Source organism: Ceratotherium simum, chromosome 6 (genome assembly GCF_057802395.1).
Source record: "Ceratotherium simum simum isolate JZ-2026a chromosome 6, ASM5780239v1, whole genome shotgun sequence".
Taxonomy (NCBI): domain Eukaryota; kingdom Metazoa; phylum Chordata; class Mammalia; order Perissodactyla; family Rhinocerotidae; genus Ceratotherium; species Ceratotherium simum.
This window is the reverse complement of record NC_141905.1, coordinates 3,235,053-3,242,095: the sequence shown is the minus strand read 5'-3', so window position 1 is coordinate 3,242,095 and position 7,043 is coordinate 3,235,053. Positions and strand designations below refer to the sequence as shown.

Sequence of the window (7,043 nt, the reverse complement as noted above, 5' to 3'; positions counted from 1 at the left end):
TAGCGGACAGGTTTCAGCAGAGCTTCCAGAGTAAAACAGACTAGGAAGAAGGACCTGGCCACCCACTTCTGAAAAAATTGCCCATGAAAACCCTATGAATAGCAGCAGAGCATTGTCTGATACAGTGCCGGAGGGTGAGAGGATGGCGTAAAAGACCCGGCAGGGTTCTGCTCTGCTCTGCACGGTGTTCCTAAGAGTCGAAATTGACTCAATGACATTAACAAAATATATATATATATATCATAAAATTGACCATTTTAACCGTTTTTAAGTGTAGAGTTCAATGGCATTAATTACATTCACATTGTTATACAACCATCACCAACATCCATCTCCAGAACTTTTTCATCATCCGAAACTGAAATTTCATACTCATTAAACAATAACTCTCCATTCCCCAAAATATAGGATACTTCAAGAATTTTTATGTCATCCTGTGCAAGGGCCATGCCAACCTCTATATAGTTCCAATTTTAGTATATGTGCTGCCAAAGTGGGTACCCAAATCTTTTCTTTTAGGTGGCTGTTTCTTCCACATATGATATATATGGTAATATCTGGGTGGTAACCAGACACCATTCCTGGCAGCTGTATGATGTGCTTAACGTGTTGTGGTTAATAGAGTGAATTGTTTGATCTGATTCTTTTGCCTTGAGACAATTTCACAGATATTTTGAAGATTCTGTTTGTAAGTTAATTAAATCTGGAAACATCCACTTCCTCTCTCAACTTTTCTTGTTGTCTGCTCTATGAAACCTATCATTGGCAGCCAGGAATGCTCCTTTTGTTTACCCTAAAATGTTATGCACCTGTGAATTATATAAATCTGAAGAAGTTCTGAGGGCAGGATTATTTTTTCAAAACTTGAGAAATTATCTATTTTAATAAATTAATCTTGGTAATCTTTGTTTCTCTTATTTTTTTTAAATGCACAAGATTCTAAACATTCTGCTTTCAAAACTTTCCTCTATGTATAACTCTTTTCAAAAGTATCTTGAATTCCAGAAATATTTAGTAGAATGTCTTCTATTTAATTGCTCCAATTCAGTTAGGGATGTGTTTTTTAAAACCTTTGTCAGAAATCACAACAAACTCTTCTGATATTGAAATATTTTGAGTGCTTAACATTTTATCTTACTGTGGAAATTTGTTGCATTTCATTTTTTAAAAATACTTTATTTTTTAGAGGAGTTTTAGATTTATAGAAAAAATGAGAAGATAGCACAGAGAATTCCAATATATCTTGCACCCAGTTTTCCTTATTGTTAACATCTTATATTAATACGACTCATTTATTACAATTAATGAACCAATATTGATACATTATTGTTAACTAAAGTTCAGAGTTTATTCAGATTTCCTTAGTTTCTACAGTGTCCCTTTTCTGTTTCAGGATCCCATGTCCCCTTTGGCTCTTGTTGGCTGTGAAGTTGCTGACTTTCCTTGCTTTTGGTTATCTTGACAGTTTTGAGGAGTACTGGTCAGATGTTTGCAGGACATCTCTCTATTGAACTGCATATGATGCTTTTCTCATAAATATAGAAATCAAGTGTGATTTTCATCACATAGGATCTGTGCTCAGAGTGTGCAAGTTAGATAAAGCAGATGGTTGGGGATGTGGACTCGGGATTGCTTGTTTCCATATCAGAGGCATGCTTTCAGGTAAGATGTTTGCCATCCTGGGAATTAGCTAACTTTGGGAGAGGCAGTCCCCACCTTGTCCACAAGGCCCCAAGATGTGAAAGCATCATAAAATACATAAAATAAAAAGTGTGATAATACACACTGATCCTTTTACTGTCTCTATAGTAGTGCCTCTTCTGGAATGTCATATCATTGGAATCATATAATATGTAACTTTTCAGATTGGCTTCTTTCCCATAGCAACATGCATTTAAGGTTCCTCTAAGTCTTGATAACTCATTTATTTAAAATTGGTGAATAACATTCCATTGTGTGGATGTAACACTATTTGTTTATATATTAACCTGCTGAAGGACACCTTGCTTGCTTCCATTTTTTGGCAATCATGAATAAAGCTGTTGTAAACATGACTCTGTAGATTTTGTGGAGACATAAGTTTTCAAAGCAATTGGATTAATGTCCAGGAGTCCAATTGCTGGATCATGTGATGAGTATGTTTGGCTTTGTAAAAAACTGTCAAACTGTCTTCCAAAGTGGCTGTAGCATTTTGCATTCCCACCAGCAATGAATGCGAGTTTCTGTTGTTTTACATCCTCTTCATCATTTGGTATTTTCAGTTCTTTTGAATTTTAGCCATTCTAATAGGTATGTAGCGGGTATCTCGTTTTAATTTGCAATTAAATTATCTAATGACAAATGATGTTGAGCATTTTTTTATATGTTTCTTTTCCAGCTGTATATCTTCTTTGGTGAGATATCTATTCAGATCTTTTGCCCATTTCTTGAGTTATTTATTTTCTTATTGTTGAGTTTTAAGAGTTTTTTGTATACTTTAGTTAAAAGTCCCTTATCAATTATGTGGTTTGCAAATATTTTCTTCCAGTATATGGCTTGTCTTTTGTTTCTCTTAAAGATGCCTTTCACAGAGCAGAAGTTTTTTTTTCTTTTTTGTGAGCCCTGTGCTAACATCTGCCAATCCTCCTCTTTTTTCGCTGAGGAAGACTGGCCCTGGGCTAACATCCATGCCCATCTTCCTCCACTTTATATGGGACACCGCCACAGCATGGCTTGCCAAGCAGTGCGTCAGTGCGCGCCTGGGATCTGAACCGGCGAACCCCGGGCCGCCGCAGCGGAGCATGCGCACTTAACCGCTTGCGCCACCGGGCTGGCCCCCTAGAGCAGAAGTTTTTAATTTTAATAAAGTTGAATTTATCATTTTGTTCTCTCATGAATTTTGCTTTTGTTGTATCTAAACTCTCATTGATAAACCCAAAGTTACATAGATTTTCTCTTGTTTTCTTTCAGAGTTTTATATTTAGGTCTATGATCCATTTTTAGTTAATTTTTATGAAAAACATAAGATGATTATTATTACCTATGAATGAATGTCCAATTGTTCCAGCACCATTTCTTGTAAAGATTATCCTTTTCTCCATTGTATTGCCTTTGCTCCTTTGTCAAAGATCAGTTGACTATATTTTTGTGAGTCTATTTATGGGCTTTATACTCTGTTCCATTGATCTATGCATCTATTCATTTGCCCGTATTTCACTGTCGTGATTATTGTAGCTTTATAAGTCTTGAAGTTAGGTGGTTGAGGTGAGTCTTTCAAGTTTGTTCTTGTTTGGTATTGTGTTGACTAGTCTGGATCTTTTGACATTCCACATAAACTTTAGAATCAGTTTGTTTTTATCCACAAAACATCTTGCTGAATTTTGATTGTGATTGCATTGAATGTATAGATCTATTTGGGTAGGACTGACATCTTAACAATATTGAGTCCTCTTATCCACCAACATGGAATAGTTCTCCATTTATTTAGATTTTCTTTGGTTTCTTTCATCAGAGTTTTGCAGTTTTCTTCAGATAGATGTTGTATATATTTTGTTAGATTTATGTTGAAGTATTTCATTTTCTAAGTGTTATTATAAATGATATTATGCCTTTAATTTCAAATTTCAATTATTCATTGCTGGTATATAAGAAAGCAATGGACTTTTGTATATAAACCTTGTATTCTGTGGTCTTGCTATAACTACTTATTAGTTCCAGGGTTTTTTTTTGTTGTTGTTGTTATTGTTGATTCTTTCAAATTTTCTACATAGACCACCATGTCATCTCTGAACAAAGACGATTTTATTTCTTCTTTTCCAATCCGTATACCTTCTTATTTCATTTTATCTCTTATTGCGTTAGCTAGGACTAGTATTTGTAGAATAGGAGTGGTGAGAGAGGACATCTTGGCTTGTTCACTGTCTTAAGGGGAAACCATTCAGTTTCTCACTATTAAGTATAAAATTAGCTATAGGTATTTTGTAGATGTTTTATTAAATTAATGGATTTCCTCTCTTTCCTAGTTTACTGAGAGTTTTTTTTTTTTTTTAAATCACGAATGGGCATTGGATATTATCAAATGTATCAGTTGATAAAATTGTATATATTTTTCTCTGTAGCCTGTTGATGTATTGGGATACATTAATTGATTTTGGAATGTTGGACCAGCCTTGTATACCTGGACTAAATCTAAGTTGGTCATGATATATACTTATTTTTATGCATTGTTGTATTTGATTTGTTGGGTTTTTTTTAAATGTTACTGACTTTTTTTTGAGATATAATTGACATAACATTATAGTAGTTTCTGGTGTACAACATTATTTAATATTTGTATATATTGAGAAATGATAACCACAGTACGTCTAGTTAACATCCATCACCACACATAGTTACAAATTGTTTTTCTCTTGTGATGAGAACTTTTAAGATTTACTCTCTTAGCAACTTTCAAATATACAATACAGTATTATTAACTATAGTTGCCATGCTGTACATTACATCTCCATGACTTATTTATTTTATAAATGAAAATTTGTACCTTTTGACCCCATTCACCCATCTCACCCACCCCCCCAATCCCTACTTCTGGCAACCACCAATCTGTTCTCTGTATCTATGAGTTTGGTTTGTTTGTTTTTTAGATTCCACATGTAAGTGAGATCATATGGTATTTGTCTTTCTCTGTCTGACTTATTTCACTTAGCATAATGCCTTCAAGGTCTGTCCATGCTATTGCAAATCTCAAGATTTCCTTCTTTTCTATGACTGAATAATATTCCATTCCAAAATTCCATGTTTTCTTTATTTGTTCATCCATCGATGGACACTTAGGTTGCTCCCATGTCTTGCTATTGTAAATAATGCTGCAATAGATATGAGGGTGCAGATATTTTTTTGAGTCAGTGTTTTTATTTCCTGTGGATAAATACCCAGAAATGGAATTGCTGGATCATATGATGGTTATATTTTTAACTTTTTGAGGAACCTCCATACTGTTTTCCATAGTGGCTGCACCAATTTACATTCCCACCAACAGTGCGCAAGGGTTCTCTTCTCCACTTCCTTGCCAACACTATTTATTTCTTATTTTTTTTGGTAATAATCATTTGTTGTATTTTGTTTGCTGATATTTTGTTGGAGATTGTTGCATTTATGTTCATGAGCGATACTGGTCTGTAGACTTCCTTTCTCATAATGTAGATCCTGTACTTATTTTGTTTAATATATACTTAAGTGCTTTTTATTTATAGTGATTGTAAATGATATAATGTTTTAACTTGGCTTTTCAATTGTTCATTGCTAGAATATAGAAATGTTTGATTTCTACGTATTAACCTTATATTCTGTGACCTTATCAAAATCACTTATTAGTTCAAGGAGGTTTTTTTGGTCATTATTCTTATGATTTTCTACACAGACAATTCTACTATCAGCAAGTGTGGACAGTTTTATTTCTTTCTTTCCAATCAATATGCTTTGTATTTTCTTGCCTTATTACACTGGCTAAAACTTCCAGTACTATGTTAAATATGAATGGTGACAGTGGACATTCTTGCTTTATTTGCAGTCTTAGGTGGAAGACACTCAGTATTTCAACATGAGGTATGATGTTAGCTGTAGGTGTTTTGTAGACTGTCTTTATTAAGTAGAGGAATTTCCCTTCTGTATGTAATTTTTTGAGAATTTTCATCATAAATGTTTTGTTTTTGTCAAATACTTTTTCTGTATCAATTGATATAATCACATGATTTTTTTTCCTTAGAAAGTTAATATGATGAATTATATTGATAATTTTGAGCAGACTTACATCCCTGGAAATATCTGCACTTGGTTGTGACACATGGTCTTTTTATATATTTGGAGTCTATTCGCTAATATTTTGTTGGTGATTTTTGTATTTTTGTTCATGGGGGATATTGTTTTGTTTTGTTTTAAATAATATCTTTGATTTTGGTATCAGGATGGTGCTGGCCACATAAAATTAGTTGGGTTGTGTTACCTCCTCTTCTGTTTTCTGTACAAAATTGTGTGGAATTTCTTAAGTATTTGATTGAATTCTCCAATGAAACCGTATGGTCCTAGAGATTGCTGTTTTGAAAAGTTTTCAAGTATAAATTCCATTTTTTTATAGTAATAGGATTATTCATACTATTTATTTTATTTTGGATGACTTTTGGTAATTTATAGTTTTTGAAGAATTGGTTCATTTACCTAAATGGTTGAATTTATGTGTGGAGAGTTGTTCATAGTATACCTTTATTTCCTTTTAATGTCTGTGGAATCTATATTGATATACCTTGGTTCATTCTTGATATTGGTAATTTGTGTTTTCTATTTTTTTTCTTTATTGGTCTTGCAAGAGATTTACCAACTTTATTAGCCTTTTCAAAAATTTGGTTTGATTTATTTTTCTATTGTTTTTATTTTCCATTTCATTAATTTCTGCTCTCATCTTTATTATTTTCTTCCATCTGAAACTGGCAAACAGCCATTGATGATTAAGTAGCTAGTAACTAAAGTATTTTTTTTCCTTTTTACAATTACTGATTGTAGCTTTTAATTGTTCCCCCACCCGTTGTTAACTGTGCTGTTTAGGCAACATGCTATCTAACTCCCACTAGGTTCCTATAGATAACATCTCATCGGAGCCTGGGTAATGGATGTTTGAGCTGTTTTTTAGGAATTAGAACCCCTTGTCCACTTCAGGCTGGTTGAGACCACCAACCCATCAGCTGGACCCATGCAGATTTCCAATAAGCGACATTTTGACATCAACAGGCCCATGCAGATCTCTGATAAGTGACCTTTTGACATCAAGAGGCTAAAAACTCCACCCTCAGGTCATGCTAATGCTGCCATTTTGTGAACACGCATCCTATGAAGAGGCATGAAGTCTGACTACGCTTGCGCAGATCATCAATTACCTCACCTCCAATCATATATCTCCACATTTCAGACCACTTTGTCCCCCACCCCATAAATATCCCTGAGTCTCTATTTTCAAAGAAGTGGATTTGAGACTCATTCTCCCATTTCCTTACTTGGCTGCCTTGTGATTAAAC

General features: G+C 33.9%; 1 non-coding gene across 1 annotated transcript; it reads right to left on the bottom strand.

Moving 5' to 3' along the window:
• Positions 1-398: 398 nt before the first annotated feature.
• On the bottom strand, positions 399-501 carry LOC147916747 (U6 spliceosomal RNA). The gene has a single exon (XR_015552609.1). It is a non-coding gene; the product is annotated as a U6 spliceosomal RNA (small nuclear RNA).
• Between the last annotated feature and the right edge of the window lie 6,542 nt (positions 502-7,043).